Below are 21370 nucleotides of genomic sequence, written 5' to 3' on the forward strand. Positions count from 1 at the left end.
ATGGATTGGTTGACGGCCAGTGTCCTACTAATACTACAGTTTTATGTACTGTTTTCTATATATTTGTTTTCATAAATTCAATTCAAGAATAGCACTGTACTAAACAGAGAAAAAATTTTGATGATATGACTTTTGGAAAGTTTTGGAAAATTTTTCTTCCTGAATTATTTCCATCCATTCTTCCTCTCATATTGGCTCACTTACATACTACATAACAAGGCAATAAGCAAACCCATTTTCCCCTACTACTCAATTTATATTTAAGGGTTTGTTTTTTGTTTTTTTACTGTTTTATATAACTCTACTAATGTCTTCCCACCCTATTAGAAAGTAAACTCTTTGAGAACAAGATCTCTAACTATTCCTTTTTTTTTTTTTTTTGGACTTTTCATTGTATTTAGCTGATACACAATATTTTTACAAATAAATGTTGCTGAGAGTATTAGTTTATTGTGAGCCCTGGTGTCTGCTTTTCCCACTGCTGTGCACTAACTGAGGTGTAGATAGGGTGTTACACAAAATCCAGACTGGAGAGTTTCTCTACTCTTAACCTTAATTCCATTGCTCTAACCCATTTCAGAAATCATCTGTTCTTGCTTTCTACCCTCTTGGCTTTGAGAGTTGGTTCGCCCTACTTGTTTTGTACCATTTGGCTTTGGCAACTGTTTCCAGACTGTTTATCTTGTGTAGTGACCTTGGAAACCCCTAAGATTTGCCTCTGCTAATTGCCTCCGCCTCCTTTGGCTCCAAATTCCAAATCATTGCCCAGAGTAGGCCTCTGAGGCACCACCTGCCCCGTCTTGTGGAAAGGAGATCATATTTGATTTCTTTGGATAACATCCATCTTATCAGGTTCATCTAAAAGTCGGATTTGTTTGTAATGGGCACTTGATACCCTGACAGCAATAATATTAAAAAGTTTCCAGCAGTAAAGGTGAAGAGAATATTCATTCAGTTCCAAAAACAAGTGCCTACATTGAAATAAAACAGTAGAGGAAAAAATGCACTTCTTGATAGGATGTGTCAAGACACGGAAAAAAAAAGAATTAAGGAAGATAAAAAATAACTGAATTTTAGCATCTTGAGGTTAAAAAGAACACTCAGCTACCAGATGGTCTTTTTTCTTTTTACTTTTGTTTTTAAACATTCCTGTTTGTTTTTTTCACAATAGAGGATATTTCCCCTCAGATGTGGTCACCATAGTTTTCCCACCTCCACAATGCCCATGGTTCTCCATCACCCTCCACCACACTCCCCTCCTGAATGTTCTATACTTTTCCTTTCTCCCTCTGCTCCATCCCCACAGTGTCCCAGATCTATATCTGCTTTCAAGGGTCAGTCTTACAGTTTGTCTTTGTCTGATCCTTTGTTTAGTTTCTCTAGATTCCATATGTAGGTGAAAACATTCAGTGTTTATCTTTCTCCTTACGGTTCACTTTACTCAGAAAAATCCATTTCAGTTCCATCCATGTTGCCACAAATGGCATTATCTTTTTTACTCACTAAGTAGTATTCCATTTTGTATCTGTGTCCCATCTTGTTTCACTCATCTGTTCTGGGGCATTTAGGTTGTTTACTTATCTTGGCTATTGTAAACAGAGCTGCTATAAACACACCAGAAGACCTCTGATGAAGAAAACAAAAACTGTTGATAAGATATTGTGAAACAATGGACTAAGATAGAGGACTGTGGGTCCCTTGGTTGTGGGTGTGGTTTAGTGACAGGCATCTGAAGAGGTGTGATCCTGTAGCTCTGAATCACATATAATATTGTATACCATCGTCACCTCAATAAAAATAGATATTGTGAAACATCTTAAGACATTTAAGACTATTTTTAAAGACAATTATCCCAATTTACTGTAACTAATGTTAAATATGAATCTCAAAAATGGTGATGTTTCCCAATGTTAAATCTCTTCTCTCAGAAACCTTAATAGTACATAGAATACATGGTGCTTCACAACCATAGTTTACATTCAAGGACATTAATATACTATTGTACCTATTACCTTCTGTACCACAGAAGCAAGATGACTGCCCTGCACTTCTTTGTGTCTGAGGAAGTGTAGATATTTACTCTGGTAGCACAGGATTAGGTGGGAAATGATAACCTCAAATTTCAATGTAATTGAAAGAAATTTTCAGAGTTGTAATTAAGAAAGTCCCTCTTAAATTACAACTATGACAGCAGCAAGAGTAAAAGAACAAGACTATTTTTGACCTGATACTATTCTTTGTAATTTTTCTGCACTCACTGTTTTCCTTTACTACTCCTTGTTAATTTAATAAATATTTATCATTCATTATGCCCTGGCATTTTGCTGGTATGATTTGCTAATCTCCAGCTGTGAAGACTAAATGTTAGTAAAATTAGAAAATAAAGCACTATTTTACATATTGATAAAATTCATCAGACAAGTTGAAAGAAATTTCATTGAGAATAAAAATAGAAAAATGGGTTAACTGGCAAAATAAATAAAAGTAATATTGATAAATTTGGATCTATCTCATACCTAAAAGGGAAACTAAGTTTAGAGCTGTGTCAATTCAGCACAAGAGAACAGCACCAAAATGGTATCTGGTGTTTTCACTTACCATGATTCTGAATTGTTGACTAATATCTTTCAAGAAGATATAAAGCAGTAATAAGAGATGTAATGATTAGAAAATACAAAACAGACCATGACAATTTACAACTAATATGTTGTATATCTGGAACCTCACCACACAGAGAATCAACTTAAAAGCCTTAGAATTGATGAGTTTAATAGAGTGACTAAATATGTCATTTTTCCAGCTATTTATTTTGGAAACATGCACCTACAAGAGTTCAAAGAATGGTGCAATGCACATCCCCATTTTTAAAACTAAGATTTATCAATTGTTGAAATTTTGCTACATTTGCTTTCTCTCTCATTTTATCCATACATCTATGTCTATGTCTCTCTGTCTCTCTCTCTTTCTCTCTCTCTTGCATTTGAGATACAATTACAGACATTGTGATACTGGATATTTAAGACCTCAGCATGTATACAAAAGTATTTTAAGAGCCCTTATCTCCTCATACAAAGGAACAAATAGTTATAAAAGTATAATGAAAACCATATCATCACAATAACAAAAAACTAGACTCTATTGAGAAATATGTTGGACCTAAATGGAGATACTTTTTTTTTAATTTACTGATCATAAAATCTAATTAGAATTACATCACTATAATTTAAAAAACTTTACCAACTCTATGTTAATGAGAAAGAAATATCAGGCAAAAATCAAAGATACAATTTTGAAAAGAAATAAGAAGACTAATCCTACATTTATGCCTCCTAATGAATGATGAACCATGAATACTGACATTGGCTTATAATTTGAGTGACATTTCATCACCACAGCTTGTTTGATGTTAGACAAGCAATTTAACTCTCAAGAGTTTCAGGCTCCTCATCTGTAAAATAGGCATGAAAATACCTGTTTTGCAACAGGGTTATGTGAGGTTTCCAAACAACACAGTAGAACGTGGTATAATGTTCAGAAAATGAAGAAAAAGTCAATATATGTTTGACATGTATTGTCTAGTTCTTTGGAGTTTATAACTTATAATCAATTTGGATCCAAAATAAATTTCAACTCTACATCTAGACTACCTATTACAATATATATATTACAAAATTTAAAAACTAGGAAAGAAAAGTAAAGGAGATGCTTTTACCTTTAAATTCATATAATTATAAAATCCATACACAGAAAAAAATTCTAGAAGAAAACATATCCAAATGTTAACAACTATTGTCTTAGACGGTAGAATTTGGATGACTTTGTTCTTTACGCAGCTTTCCTGCATTTTGCAAAAATGCTACAAGAAGCATACATTACCTTTATGATGAAAAATATTTTTTGAAAAATCAAGATAAAACAAATGCACTACATTGAGGGAAAGTGTGGGCTGTTAAAGAAATATTCTTTGTGTGTACTTGTTTTTTATTAACATTCACATTTTCACACAAGCATACAGTGAAGTTTTCCAAAGGTTACATGACATGTAGTCCCAACAGAGTGAATGTCGAAGCAACAAAAGAAATATTTTTTTTAAAATGCTTTGGGAGCAAGAAACATCAAAGTCTTCCAAGGTAAACAACTGGTCAAAAAGTTTTCACAGAACAAGATGCAACTGAGTAAATTCAAAGAATGAATAAGAAGTGGACAGGTGGAAGGAAGAGAGACATCACAACCCATGGGAAGGATATAGATGAAAACCAGGATGGACTACAAAATGATGGATATATTTCCTATGTTAGGAGTGTTTTTATTTCCCCACACAGGTAGAAAGGAGCAATATATTCATTGCTGGGTGTTCGAGTAAATGAATGAATGATTTTAATGAAATCAAACGCCTGAAACTAGTGAGAAATAGAATGAGCATGCTAATGGCCATGGGAAGCATGGACTGGGAAGGAAGTTGAAGGATCCATCAGGAACCTATTTCACAGGAAATATAAATGGGAAACATACTAGGAAGTTAGTTCAGCTAATCTACCATTGGCTTGAGCCAAATTAGAATACAAACTGACGTCTTGTATGGCGCTTCTATATTAATATTATTTTGTATTTTCTTTTTTTATGATTTATTTATTTATGCATACAAGAACTGGGGTACAGGCCAGAGGTGTGGGGGGTAAGAGGATTCACCAGAGACAGAGTGGGGAACAGAACAGGTGGATCTACTGAAATACACTGCTGAAGGGAGCATCAGCGAGACAGGAGAGGTCTGCTGCACCGTGTGGGTAGCTCCTTGGCTGGCCAGGGATCAAACTCATGCTGCAGAGGCTGCTGATTGCTTCATAGTGCAGTGATTAACCCCTTGCACCAACAGGGAGGCCCTATTTTGTATTTTCTCATTATTCTTCATCAAGGAAATCTAGGACAGAAATTAGCACATCATCCATTTTTTTTTTTGTTTTTTCCTATTCAGTACCTAGGTAATGCTTGACATAAGGGAAGGAAGGCTGAGAAGGATTTGCAAAGAAGGAATCACAAGGGCAAAGAAAAAAGAAAGGCATGGTAAGGCAAAGAAAACAAGTGAGAAAAGAGAAAATTGAGAGAAATGATGAACAGGAAGGGGAAAAGGTGGGGAAAATATATGTGGCAGCTAAAATATTTTTATGGATAACAAGAAAAAATAATTTTTAAGATAACCATAGTGGAAGCAGCAACTATTCATGCATATTATAAATTGTTCATTTATGGTTACTCCCATTATTTGTGCTTAATTCCTATTAACATTACTCTTGCAGTTTGCCCTGGTATCAGTTTCCTTGGTTTTTATGGGGTGGATCAGTCAGCAAATCCAAACGCAGCCTATGTGCTATTGCTCTTAGTGACTCATTTAGGCTCCTCGTTGCCTGCAGCCCAGCCTTCCAAGCAATCTTCATTCCAGTGCAGCAATCCATTCACCACTTCAGGGAAGACTTTTTTACTATATTATATGAATTCTTACTTTAAATAATGCAAATTAATAAATGTATTGAAGAACCTGATCAGAACCAAGGGGCTAACAAAGTTATTATTTGTTTAAGGCAATATAATTTGATCTGGTACATTTCCATTTCCTTAACTATAGATTGTTATTCACAGTGCCAAATAAATCCTTGTCTGCTGCAAACAGTTTTTCCAAAGATGAGATTTCTATTTCTCTGAATAACCAGAGAAAGGAACATAGATCATCTCAGCTTTGAAAAAAAAAATTTATTTTCATATGCTAGGTTGACCACTTCATTTACTAGGGCTAAAGACACAGAACCTGATAAGTAAAAATAAAACTGGTGTTGCCCCTCAAGAGGTTTTTTTAATATATATACAGTACATTTGGGGAGTGTTGTTTATTACAGCTTGATAAATATTTTTAAAGACTTGTTTTGATGGAAGAAGCTGTGTTTCTTCTAAGAAGAGAGGTTTATGGGGATATTGTAGGGGCCAAGAAGATGCAAATCAGTAACATTTAGGAGCTGGAAAAAGATAGGCATGAAGTTGTACATGACATACAATGAAAATGCACAATTTTTGCCACTAAAATTGCATAGAAATCTAAGGGCAGTCACTATTTTTCTTGCAATATTCCTTCCGAGTACATCTGTAGATTAGTTCTGTATTTCCTATGCTTGCGCGCTCTTGTTTGAGATGTCACTGTACACAGAATGTGCATGTTCACAGAAATGTAAATTGGGGGATAATTATGAACAATATAGAAGGATTTTTTAAGAGGTACATTTAAATTATTATTTGGTATACAGAACTGTGGCCTATGTCCAATCTATCAAAATCATACCTATTAGATAAAATGAGGTATAAGAAGAATTTAAGAAATATAATCAGAATGTATTCCACAAGAGTATGAAAATAAATGACATTATCTTAAAACATTTATTTCCTTAATTTAAGGAAATACCCTCAACCAGTATATAAGAAAGGCAAAACTACAATGAGAAACCATCTTACACCAGTGAGAATGACACATATTAAAAAAACTAGCAACAGCAAATGTTGGTGAGGATGTGGAGAAAAAGGAACTCTCCTGCACTGCTGGTGGGAGTGCAAACTGATCCAACCACTATGGAGAGCTGTGTGGAGATTCCTCAACCTGCTAAAGAGGGAGCCTCCATATTATCCATCAATTCCACTCCTAGGTATTTACCCAAAGGACCCAGAAACATTAATTCAAAAGGGCACCTGCAACCCTATGCTTATAGCAGCACTATTTACAATAGCTTAGCTATGGAAACAACCCAAATGGCCAAAAATAGATGACTGGATCAAGAAGTTGTTGTACATATACACCATGGAATATTACTCAGCAATCAAAAAAGATAAACTCATGCAATTTGCAGCAACATGGATGGAGCTGGAAGGTATCATGCTCAGAGAAATAAGCCAGAAAGAGAAAAATACCAGACGGTCTCACTCATACAGGAATTTAGAAAACCTAAATAAGGGACCAGGAAAAAGACTAATTATAATAAAGTAAAAATCAATAAGCAACAAGCAACTATAAACCAGAGACACACTACGAGGTTGGGGAGAAGGGGGTAGGATCAAAACAAGGGTGGTGGGAATTGTATGGGGATTATAACCAAGATGAAAATGCATACATTGTGCAAAAGTGAAAAATGATGTAAAAATATATAAAAGAAAAGAAAAGAAAGAAAGGCAAATATTAACTTAAATTTATAGATAGAGCTCAAAGGAAAGAACATTTTTTCCTACAAAACTGAAAGATTATTGGAGGATTAGTCACATTACTGACCACAGATGCCTAACTGGATGTCAGCTTCCAAACTTATCCCATATAGTTTGAGTCTGATAGAAGGTTTTATATGTAGAGCTTTTCAAAAATATTTTAAAATACACCTGTATTTGTCAATGTGGCTACCAGACCAACAGCATTGCATCATCTACACACTAGTTAGAAATGAAAATTATCAAGTTCATCCCAGACTTAACGAATCAGAAACTCAGGTTGCAGTCCAGCAATCTATGGTTTAACAAGCTGTCCAGGTACAGCTGCATGCAAAAGAATAAAACTAGATCACTATCTCACACTATACAACAAAATCAGTTCAAAAGAGATGAACGTTTTGGTTTGCATTTTCCTGATTACAAGTGATGTTGAACATTTTTTCATATGCCTGTTGGCCATTTGCATTTCCTCTTCAGAGAAGTTTCTTTTTAGCTCTTCTGCCCATTTTTTGACTGGATTATTTTCTTTGTTTTTGTTGAGTCTCATCAGCTCTTTGTAGATTTTTGTGATCAGTCCTTTATCATTAGTGGTGTGTGCAAAAATGTTCTCCCAGTCAATACGGTTTCTCTTTGTTTTTGTTAGTGTCTCTTTTGCTGTGCAGAAGCTCTTTAATTTGATGTAGTCCCAGCTGTTTATCTTTGCCTTCACTATCACTCTTTTGGGTGATGTGTCTGTAAAGGAATATTACTCAGCAATTGAAAAAGATAAACACATGCAGTTTGCAGCAACATGGATGGAGCTAGAAGGGATCATGCTCAGTGAAATAAGCCAGAAAGAAAAAGAAAAATACCAGATGGTCTCACTCATAGCAGGAATCTAGAAAACCTAAATAAAAGACCAGGAAAAGACTAATCAATACAAAGCAATAATCAAAATCAACAAGCAACTATAAACCAGAGACACACTATGGGGAGTAGGGGGAGAGGAAGAATTAGAGTCAAAGTAAGGGGGTGGGGTGTAATTGTATAGGGAATATAACCAAAATGAAAATGCATACATTGTGCAAAGATGAAAACTGATGTAAGAATTATATAAATAAAAAAAGGGATAAAAGACTTGGATGTAAGACCTAAAACCATAAAATACATAGAAGAAAACGGCAAAATACTTCATGACATAAGCTTCAGTAATGACTGTAGGGATTCATCCCCTACAGCAAGGGAGACAAAAAAGAACATAAACAACTGGGATTATATCAAACTAAAAAGCTGCTGTATGGTGAAAAAAATAACTCAAGTGAAGACACCCTCCTGAATGGGAGAGAGTATTTGCACACCATAATTTTGACAAAAGACTGATACGAAGAGCTCCAAAGAACTCATAAATCAATATAAACAAATAACCCAATCAAAAAATGGAAGGCAGAACTAAACAGACAATTCTCCAAAGAAGACATTAAGACTGCAAATAAGCACATGGAAAAAAAAAAAATGTTCATCATCACTCACCTAGGGGGAAATGCAGATCAAGACCACAGTGAAACACCATCTCACACCTATGAGAATGACCCATATCAATGGGACCAGAAATAGCAAGTGCTGCTGAGAATGTGGAGAAAAGGAAACTTTCCTGGTGGGAGTGTTTTGCTGGTAGAATGCAGACTGATCCAGCCCGTACAGAAAGCAGTGTGGATGTATCTCAAAACACTAAAAATGGATCTGCCTTATAACCCAGAAATTCTACTCGCAGGCATCTGCCAAAAAAACCCAAAAATGCTAATTCGAAAGGAAACCTGCACTCCCTTGTTAATCGCAGTGCTATTTATAATAGGCAAATTATGAAAACAACCTAAATGCCCAAAATCAGATGAATGGATCAAGAAGATGTGCATGCAATGGAATATTATTCAGTGATCAAAAAAGATAAACTCACTCCACTTGTGGCAACATGGATGGAGCTGGAAGGGATAATGCTGAGTGAAATAATGCAGAAGGGAAAAGATTAATACCAGATAGTGTCACTAATATGTGAAATATAGAGAAACCGAACTAAAGGTCAGCTAAAGACAGGTTTAAAAACTAACCCTTGACGTCTGACTATAGAACTGAAGCATCAATAGATTGAGGAAGGGGTAGTGGAGGGGCAAACAAAGAAGGAAGCAGAGTGGACTATGCTGGTGGACTATGGATGACATGGTAGTGGGTGCACTATGGTGGCAATATCTGATGGAGGTATCGTTATATTACCTCTGTTAAAATTTTTAATGTTTTTAAAGCTGTCTGCATGATTTTGATGCATACTGCACTTTGAGAACTACAGGAGTTAGATAATAAAGTGAGCCCTAATGTATATATACCTCTGGTCACTGCTTTATTCAGTGATTTTCACATTCTTTTTGTTGGAATGCTGGACATTTGTCCCAGGATTCTCTCATGGGTATTAATGAGGAGCAAAGGAGGAGAATATCTTGTTTGGAAATATAGTTGAGGCCACATGCAGTACTTGGGGGTGGAAATGCACAGTAGATTGCTGCAATTAGAAAGCATAGCATACAGAAAAAAGAACAAGAATAACAGAAAAAAATGGGGAGGAGAGAAAAGGAAAAGAGTGAGAGAAAAGAGGAAGGATATTATTAAGTCAGATAGAAAAAAAAAAAGAAAACCTGCAAAATGATATACAGCAATCAATATGAAGGAATGCATGTCCCAGCTATTCACGATGCAACAATATGGACAATCTTAATAATTTTATATTAAGTACAAAATAAGTTACAAATGACTGCATCATTCTTTAAATGTTAAATACAACTAAAATATATATACTTTTGAGAAATACAATTAAATGGGATTAAATGTTATAAAAAGCAAAGTGAAAAAACAATGAACCCAGGATTTATGTTGCTGATTATGTCAGGTAGGAAAAACAGGATGAGGATACAACAGAGAACCACTCAGTCAGGTAGAGATTTATGTCTAAATCTTAACTTTTATGTAAAATAGTGGATTTGTGACTGAGTGAGAAAAGAGAGAGAATGATAACTGAACTGATGGTAATCAATGGATCTGGAAAATCCAATTTTACACATCCGATATCTTTTTAAAAGTTACAAAGATAGATCAGTGAAAACATAGAATATAGCTATGAAAATTATCAGGATCAATCCAAAAATTACAGTCAAGATTAATAAAATTAGATCCTGTCTTCAAGACCTTGCCATGCCACATTTGTTATGCCACTTTGCTCTCCTTTATTATCCTATTTCCTATATTTGGGGGATTGGGGATAAAAGGGTAGTGACCCTTTTATCCAATACATTGGATAAATGTATTGGATACAATCCAATACATTGGTTCTAACCACTGCCAACAAACCTGACTTAGCCTGGGTCAAATAGACCAATTAATCCCTAAAAAAAATGCTACTGGTTAACCAGTAATTCTAGAATAGATTTATTCACTTGATACGCTTAAAGAACCTAAAATTTAATGAATTTGGAGCACTAGTGAGTGGAAGAATGACAGGAAGGACAGAGGATAGTACAAAGAAACAGGAGGGGTGAGGAAGAAGAGGACTGATGAGGAGGAGAAACAAGACAAGAATGCTTGAATGAGCTCCTCCATTTTTGCTCCTGTAAGATACTATGCAGGTGGTTTAAGGAATCTTTCAGAAAATTGCACTAGAATCTTTCATGGCAAAAAAATATTATAGGGTTAATCAAATTTGATGTAAATTCATAGTCAATAGCACAAAATAAAACTCTCAAGGAAGGCTGGTATACTGGCGATCTAAATCAGAACCCCTGATTGGAATTAAAAACAAAGTGTGGTGAACATGGTGACGGACCAGCATCCAGATTGGGGAAATAGAAAAAGGGTAAGTGAAAAAGGCAGAGGAGAAGTTACTTAGGTTAGAGGAAACCTAGTGATTCTAACTCCTTGAAGATGAAAAGAATGTCTAAGGGTCTTACAGATACTTGTCTGCACCAGTCTTTTATATGCTAGATTGGTGGTTGATGTCACTTTCACAATTTAAATGTTTTTCATCAGCAAAATTACTTCATCCCAGTTCATCTGCCTACTCAGAGTTCTGAGGTACAGATATGGGTTTCTTTGTGGATAGTCTTGGCAGCACAGTTAAAAGTGGAGTATGTACACTTGATTTTTTCACTCTGGCATACACGAGTCATCTTGAAGCATAAAGATATGGATACATTTGCTTTATTACTGTTCTTCATTTTCAAAGACAGAACTAATCAGTTTGGATATTTATAGAAAAGATCAACAGGTGAACAACTCACTTTTATCATATTGTGAACTCATTAAAGTTTTATCATATTGTGAACGCATTAAAGAACTCATATTGTGAACTCACAATTCATAGGCACTTCCCTTGCACCTGTCTCTCAGAATCAAGGTCAATTGCCAAAAAGAAAAATATATATAAAATTTTGTACTAATATGCATCAGCTGACCTGTCTAATCTTATACGTACCTAGTCATGGCAATTTTGTTATATGAGTGAAAATATACATGTAGGATATTCTTAATACACATATTTTTGTTTTCATGCTTATTATTGTATAACTTCATTATTAAACATTTATTTATCAATGCATGCAACTATGTGCTGATAATGTTAGATTTTGAGGTTACAATGATAAACTGGTCCCAGAACACTTCCTTATAATGGAAATAACCAATAATTTATAATTTGTGAGTCATTCTTCATATACCTACCCCAATGAAGCTGTTCCATTGGCCAAAGTAGTTGAAAAATCTCCAGTAAGTCTGGCACATAGGCTTAAAAAGATTGTTCTCACTCTAAAGAAGTTCACTTAGGTTACTTTCATTGTTGTTCCTAGATCTATTGAGGTAAAGTTTACTAGTTGGTATACTTTGCAAAAGATTGCTATGCCAGTTATAATGTCCTAGTATAACTCTATAGACTAGTTGATGAAATTATTTATTCTTTGGGAAAGGCAACAAAAGTACTACCAATTTTAACTTCCAATCATACCATCAAAAAGTATTGGAGAAGTACAGAGCCATAATAATTAAAACGGTATGGTACTGGAACAAAAGCAAACTCACAGACCAATGGGATCGAATAGAAAACCCAGAAATAGACCCACATATTTATAGACAACTAATATTTGACAAAGGAGCAAAGAATATGCAATGGAATGAGTACAGTTTGTTCAATAAATGGTGCTGGGAAAACTGGACTGCTACATGCAAAAGAATGAAGCTAGACTACTACCTCACGCCATGCACAAAAACCAACTCAAAATGGAGAAAAGAATTGGACATAAGACCTGAAACCATAAAATATATAGAAGAAAACATAGGCAAACAGTATATGACATACATCTCAGTAACATCTTTAAATACACAACCCCCAAAGCAAAGAAAGTGAAGAAAAAGATGAACAGCTGGGACTATATCAAATTTAAAAGCTTCTGTACAGCAAAAGAGACATTAACCAAAACAAAGAGACACCCTACTGATTGGGAAAAATTTTTTGCACACAATACTAATGATAAGGGACTGATAACAAAAATCTGCAAAGAGCTGATGAAACTTAACAAAAACAAAGTAAACAACCCAGTCAAAAAATGGGCAGAAGAGCTAAAAAGAAACTTCTCCAAAGAGGAAATGCAAATGGCCAACAGGTATTATGAAAAAATGTTCAACATCACTTGTAATCAGGGAAATGCAAATTAAAACCATGAAAAGCAAAGAGTAGTCTATAGAACAGATACCACCTCACACCAGTGAGAATGGCACATATTAAAAAAAAAAAAAAAAACTAGCAACAACAATTGTTGGCGAGGATGTGGAGAAAAAGGAACTCTCCTAACCTGCTGGTGGGAGTGCAAACTGGTCCAATCACTGTGGAATTCTGGGTGGAGGTTCCTCAAACTACTAAAAATGGAGCTTCCATATAACCCAACAATTCCACTCCTAGGGATCTACCCAAAGGACTCAAAAACATTAATTCAAAAGGATACTTGCACCCTATGTTTATTGCAACATTATTTACAAACAACCCAAATGCCCAAAAACAGATGATTGGATCAAGAAGATGTGGTACATACACACAATGGAATATTACTCAGCAATCAAAAGAGATAAAATAATGCCATTCAAAGCAACATGGATGAGCATAATCAAGGGATTATGCTCAGTGAAATAAGCCAGAAAGAAAAGGAAAAATAGCAAATGGCTTCGCCTATAGGAGAAATATAGGGGAACCAAATTAGGGATCAGGAAAAAAATAATAAACAAAATTAACAGGCAACAATAAATAAGAGAAACTCTGCAGGGGAGAGGGAGGGAGAGAAATTAAAACGGGGGAGGGAAGAGCACATGGGACTATGCTGATAGTGCCCAGGTGAATGGGTGGTGGGAATTATATGGGGACTACACCTGAGAGGAGAAATCATGCATTGCACAAAAAGAAACAAATGATGTAAAAAAAAAAAATATATATATATATACACACAAACATACATAGTATATATACCATATTGTGTGTATATATAGTGTGTGTATAGTATATATGGTATGTATATGGTGTATATGTGTGTGTGTGTGTGTATAGCATTGGAGAACTTCTAAGTTGCTCAGCAGCAACTCTAGCCCCAAATGTACTCAAAATGTAGAACACTGGAGGTGATATAGAGCCATGACACTATTTTCTATGGTTTTCTTCAATCTTTGAGCATCTATTAGGAATGTTAAAGGTTCCCTGCACCCCATACCCCTACCCTATAATATACAAAAGGACCTCCCTCACTCTCCTGCAGTTTGATTCTGAACATTGGATTATTCCTATTTCTCTCACAAGTCTATTCTCTTCAATACTTCTAGCTTCTTCTGCATTACTGACTCTCCCACATTGGCCCTCCTCTAGCACTGCAGACCTGATAAGCAACACTCATGTACCTGTTTTAGCCCTGGGTTCTCTCTGAATATTCTGCAGCATAAAACTGGTTTGACTGCACACACTTCCTAGTAATTCCATCTCCCACTGGTCTGCTCTTCGCACAGCTGTTGGAGCCAGAAACTATCTACTGCAATATTACCTAGCATGTGTTCTATGTAGCAGAAATTCTGAGGAATATTAATATTATACTAAGGGTAAATTACTACCAAATTTATAAATTTTTATTTACAAAAGGAGCATTTAATAAATTAAGGAACATTGTAAATCTCAAAGAGGAAAACACAGATGCATTATTTTTCAAAAGTTTTGAACATGAAGTTACCCTCTTTTTCTGGTGGACTGATAATGAGAGTCTTCTTCATTTGCAAAGTTTAATCATGTGTGGCTTTATTCTCCATAAGCACTTTATGGGTTTGGTGATGCTTGAAAACATATGTCCATAATAATTCATAAAGTTATCAGAATGTTTTGACCAGTAGTGGGAAAGACATAAATGCAATAATTACTTAATCAGCTTTCTTTGACACAAAATATAAGCATTTCAATCTTGTGAAGTTTTTTCATAGTTACATTGAGGAGGAATTTTTGTAAATACCTAAACAACATTTTCTAGTCTTTACTTAGATTTCCATTGTCAGGGTCTCTGATCACTATAATGCATTTATATCAAATATATGACCATGATTACATATGTCTTTGATGTCTATGGATCATATGACAGTTCCAGGTATCATTCACATTTTCTAAAAATCCCTCACAGACTACAACCTCCTGATAAACTTATTTTGGTATGGAATGCTTTCATAAAGATTTTTTCTTTATAATATTCATAATACTGTCATGGAATAGATGAAATCAACTGACTAGTTTTAGGAAATAAATATTATCTATATAAATGGAGAGATCCCTAAATTTTGTCAGAGCAGGGATTTTTTTTACTACAATGACTGGGATAATAGAGTAAGAAATTTCAAGTCCATAAAATGTCAGAAACCGGAAAAAAAAAGCACATTTTTTCAGCATCTTCTTCTTCGAGCACACTTAACATTATTAAAAATCTTTCAGTGTTTACTCTATCAAATGTACTGTTTTCTGGGAAACAACCAACTCAGAAAGTAGTTCAAAGGTTAGTTACAAGATAAACTAATAGCTATGCTATGCTATTACTTTATAGGACCAATAAAAAAAGAAAGAAGCTATATTATTTCCACAATGTATATGGTCAGACCAAGCAATAGCCAAATCAATAATAAAACATTTTTATTTAAACTTCCCCCCTGCATCCCCCTATCTGCTTCGAAAATTTCATCCCAACAGGGAAATCTCCTTGGAATATACCATAAATATAAAAAAGCAAAAGTGGACAATGTAATAAATGTTTTATTATCATTTGTTAATAGATGGTGAAGTTCAGTTCACTTGTGGTTTGACCTCATTCTAGTACACGGACGATTTTTCTTAAATACAGCTTTCATATAATACTAGCTGCCTCAAATTTCTGCACTCACCCCAGGGAAACTGATCTATACATGCACATATGTGTATGCACACAAACAGTAATTGCAACATAATATTATTTCCTAGATTTTTATACATCACAATTCAAATCATATTGCCCAAACATTACAATCTCATACATAAGAGCATTTTAAAATTCATATTCCCACATACGTAGTCACTGGATCATGGCATCAGATTTTTTTTTAATTTCATTATATATGTTATATAAATTAATGTTAATGAAAACTGATAATAGTAACTATTGAGTTTTATAGTGATTTTCATCTATCTAGATCAAATATTCAAATATTCATATCCAGTACGATTAGAATATGGCCCAAGCCACCACATTTTTTCTAGATTCAATAAACATTTCTGATAGAGATATAAGGTTAAAAAATACTGGCTTACTAAACACTTTCTGTGTGCTGAGCTATTTACATTCACTATTTAATATTCAAACTATTATGTAAGTTTTGTTATCTCCATCTCATTGATGAAGATACTAATACATAGAGAGGTTAAATAATGTGTTCAAGGTCTCCCAGAGTTGGGATTTAAACCCAGATTACATTTATATGTATGAAAGCATATACACAATTCTATATTTCTATAATCCCTCAAATAAATAAAAATAAGGCTAAGACAAAGCTAAAGTGAGTGAATGAAAATTCAAATTAGGCAGCAATGATTTTCCCCAAAGATTCTCCTTTTACATAGTCTTTCATAGTTCACTCGAACCTTTCTCCAATCTATTCTTCTCCCTACAGCACCATGATCACTTCAAAAAAGCAAGCTATGGGCCTCCCTGGTGATGCAGGTGGTTGAGTGCAGTGCTGTGAAGCTGTCCACAGCCTCTGCAGCACAGGTTCGATCCAGGCCAGCCGGGGAGATACCCACATGGCACAGCAGACCTCTCCTGTCTCGCCCGCTGCTCCCCTCAGCAGTGTATTTCAGTCAGTCTGCCTTTTCTGTTCCCCACTCTGTCTCTGGTGAATCCTCTCACCCCCTGCGTTTCTGGCCTGTACCCCAGTTCTTATATAAATCTTTAAAAAAAAAAAAAAGCTGATTAAGCTGCCAAGAGCCTGAGCTCTGAATTCTCTGGAAAGATGTCTGGTTTTGCTCCCCAGTATACTCCTATTCCTGTAATGGTGCCAACTACATGATGAGGGATCAACAAATATTGATAGATAAATTACTACAGATTTAGACCGATGCTTTCTCAAGAAGTCCCATTGTCCACATCTCCTGACTCTGGTCTTTAATCCATTTTAATTTTTCTGTAAAGTAAAAGACAGTGGTCTGGTTTCATTCTTTTGTATATTGCATCCAGTTTTCCCAGCATCATTAGTTGAAGAGACACTTCTTTCTCCAGTATATACTCTTGAATCCTTTGTTATATGTTAACTCTCCATGTAAATGTGCGTTTATTTCTGGGCTCTCAATTCTATTCCATTCATATATGTGTCTATTTTTATTCCAGTACCATATTGCTTTGATTACTATAGATTTGAGGTACAGTTAGAAGTCTGAGAGTATGGTATCTTTGTTCTTTTTTGTCAAGATTGATTTGGTTATTTGGGTATTTTTTGGTCCTACACTAATTATGTTCAGAAACAGCTCTATTTCCTTGAAGAGTGCTATTGAAACTTTGACTCAAGATGGATTTAAGTTTTGGATTAAAGATTCAAAATGGGTTAAAGACTTGAAACCATAAAATACATAGAAGAAATATATAGAAGAAAACATAAAATACACAGACAAAACGCTCCATGACACTGACTTCAGTGATATCTTTGGGGACTCAACTATAATGGCAAAGAAAAGAATAGCAAAAAAAAAAAAATGAGACTATGTCAAACTAAAAGTTTTAGCACAGCAAAAAAATATATCATTAAAACAAAAAGACATCCTGAGTGGGAAGGAAATAAAACACACATATCCCACAAGCGGCTAATATCTAAGATAGGCAAAGGAGTCATACAACTCAATGAAAACAAAGAACTGAATCAAAAAAACAGGCAGAAGACCAAAATAGATAATTTTCCAAGGACGACATACAAATGACCAATAGGCATACAAAAAAAAAAAAAAAGTTCATTATCACTTGCAAAAAGACTTCTATGTATCTATTAAAACACATAAAATACCAGTTTGAAGAGAACATTCCTATGTTCATTGAAACACTATTTACAATGGCTAAGTTATGGAAACACCCTAAGTGCCCAATGAGAGATGAGTGAATTAAGCAGATGTGGTGTGTGTACACACATATACACACACACACACACACACACACAATGGAACACTACTCAGATATATAAAAAGATGAGCTCTTGCCATTTGTGACAACATGGATGAAACTGGAAGGGATTATGCTAAGTGCAAAAAGTCAGAAGGAAAAAAGAGAAATAGCAGATGATTTACTCATATGTGGGTTATAAAGAAAGAAAACAGAGGGGAAAAAAAATGAAACTAAATCAAACCCTAGAAATCTAACTGCAGAATTGAGACTACCAGAGGGGCATGGTGGGCTATAGGGAGTATAGAGGTGAGGGGGCACAATGGACTATGGTGGAAGATTATTGGTGCTTTAGAGGCATGAGTGGTATAGTAACATACATCTGAAGAGGTGTGAACCTATACCCCTAAATCATATCACAGTAATGTAAATCACTGTTACCTCAATAAAAATAAACAAATAGCATTTTCTGTATCCTAACTCTAGCTCCTCTCTCAACTCTGACTCACAGAATCTCCTTTATCCAGCTTTCCAGCCTGGATTGGGCTTGAGTCTCCCATCCCATGTTGAACTAAACACTTTGATTCCCCCCTGGGAGTTCCAGGTTATTCGCTGAGTCACTATGGGGCATAGTTAGTGGATAACAAGAAAAGCCAGTAAGTATCCCTGCTATGGCATGGTCTTTTCAACCACGCTGCAGGACTTCCCTTTGGTGCTTCTGTCCCCTCGTACAATGTGCTGATATAATTCTCACATTAGGTTAGTTTGTCTTTTCTCTCTGAGTGAACTTCAGAAATGCAAAGACAGAAAGAAAAAGCCATTTATTCACCCAGCTCTGAGTGAGGAGTAGGGCAGAGAAAATGAAGTGATTTAGGAGGTCCTTTCAGGCTGATTTAAATACAACTACTCAAACCACCTAAGATGGTGTCATAGAGATATTACACGTGAACCCAAATTCATGGAGCACAGTGAAGGTTGAATCCTTCGTGTTTTATCCACATTGCAGGAGAAAGTGTTGTATCCTCAGAATGTGGACAGAGACACACCCCAAGAGCAGTCTCACAGTTGATACATTAGTGCCTGACATTTTAAGCTGAAACAAATATTTAATTCTAGCAAAGTATTTAAAAGTTAGGAATTACTTTAGTGAAGAGAGATTTTGATAATGATGGACAATATTAATGTGGTCTTTCAACAAAGACTTGTGCTTCTTGCATACTATGATGATTGCATGGTAATCTTACCCAGCTAGTGTTTTCTTAATGTCCTGGGGAGCCTGATCATTGTAAATTACCTGTGACATCTCATTAATCCTCTTTTTCCTCACAAACGCATAATTAATGGTAACATTGACAATAATACACAAATTAGCTAAGTGACGCTTTATGGTGTTGGTTTTGATTAACGTCAGGAACCCAAAAATGACATTAATGTAATGCAGATCCCAAAAGGCAGTCTGCACTTTGACCCCAGACATACATTTTGTTTGCACCATCACCAAGATTAATCCTCCTCTGGATGAAGACGAGACAAAACTCTGGCCACTGGCAGTGTGTGCTGGGCTGCCAGAAAACAAACCGCCTCAATTGCATTTGTTTAAGAAGGAAATCTTAATGCATAGAAAACAACAGGGTGGTGTCATTTCCTATTGTCTAGTTAGGACAAAGATAAATGAGCAACTGTCATGATTTAGATCAACTGTTTCTCTGCTAACTTCTATTATTTGCTTATTTATGGATCAGTGTTTAATTAAAAGTATACCTAGATGATGTGAACCACATAATAAAATGATTGAAATTCCTTCTGCCTTCACTGTAAATGGTGTTTTGGAAATCAAAACTGATTTTTATATACACTTCAACCTGCAGGACCTCTAAATGATAAATTCTTATTAACCACACCAGAGGAAAAAATCAATGCCTGAGAAAATATTCTCTGTCTCTATTTGAAAAACAAAGTGAAAGCACTAGAAGGAATTTGGGTAAACTTCTCTTGAAAAGTGAGGCACCTTTGCACAGAGCAAAGAGGCTGATTCAAAAATACTTTTTTCAAATTATGAGAGAGAGACAGATACTCCACGTTAGTCACAGTATTGCAAATTGCTGCATCATCAACTTCTAAATTCAGGGTTAATCATATGACTTTATTATGATCATGAACAGTTCCTTAATCACGATTTTCACCAATCCAAGTTGAGTACTGAATCTTTTTCTCTAAGGAAAAGCATGGTATGCTAGTTTTTTAAAGATGCAACTTTTATTTCCTTCATAACAATTATTCATACCTGAGAAATTCTAATATCATTTTTGAAAATAGGGATAATAGTGCTTTCTTGATTAATTTGACACCTATTTATTTAGACATTTTTCAAAATGTTGTCACTAGACCACAGTGCTAATGATCATGTTCCATTTCAATAATGGAATAGAGAGAAAAGTCCTATTTTCCTACTTTTTACTATTATCCAGATAAAGGAAATTTCCATTTGAAGAATGTTTTCTGGCAATATATATAACAAATAAATGTAAAATTTGAAATCAGTTAACCAAAATTAGAAAGGATCACCAAAATTATTTTTTAAATTGTGTGTCTATTTGATAAAAAAAAGGAATTTGAATATCTTATAAGATTCTCGTTACCCTTGGTGTATATTTTCAGTTATAATATTCCTAATTACCACCCCCCCTCCCAAAAATAAGAAAGCAGACTGCCTTACAACTGCTTGTCATAGCAGTTTAATTTTGAAAAATGCCTCATCTGTCCCCGCTTGTAATATATTTATCATATGACTTGGTTTATCTTTTTTTTTTTTTTTGGTTATTTAAAGTTACAAGGAGCATAATAATCTCTTTGAAGATGCCCAGTTTTTTTCTCCTTTCTTAACACTATTCTAAAATAAAAAGCAGCTGATTTTTAAATCAACATATCAAGTGCTAGTTACACCAACTTTCACCAGCACACAAACCCACTGTAAAGCAAAATGGAATTTAAGGGGCAACAAGGATACCTAAAGAGGTCATATTTTCTACTCTACCTAACTAAACCATAAATTGAGATTATAACAAAAAATATTTTATTCTTTGGGCAGGAATAAGCCCAGCACTGAATTTTGAAAGACATTTGTTTTTAATTCATATGTTAAATATATTATCCAATGCTAAAAGAAATTGAAACTGACCCTACATTGTCTAAAACAAAAACAAATTAGGCACTCACTACCAAATCAGTTATTGATAAATCTATTAGAAAAGTGCAAGTCCTCTATACTGCAAAGCCTAAGGAATGGGATGGTGAAAAGTTTCAAATTAAAAAACAACAACAACAATCTTTTAATCAGAAGCATTGTCCACAAGGGACTTTTAAGGTAGCTGCAGAAACATCTTTAAGTAGTGGAAAACACTCATCAAGCTATAAAACAACTTCTTGGATGACTCTTTTGTAGCAAA

This window comes from Talpa europaea (genome assembly GCF_964194135.1).
Source record: "Talpa europaea genome assembly, chromosome: 8".
Lineage (NCBI taxonomy): Eukaryota > Metazoa > Chordata > Mammalia > Eulipotyphla > Talpidae > Talpa > Talpa europaea.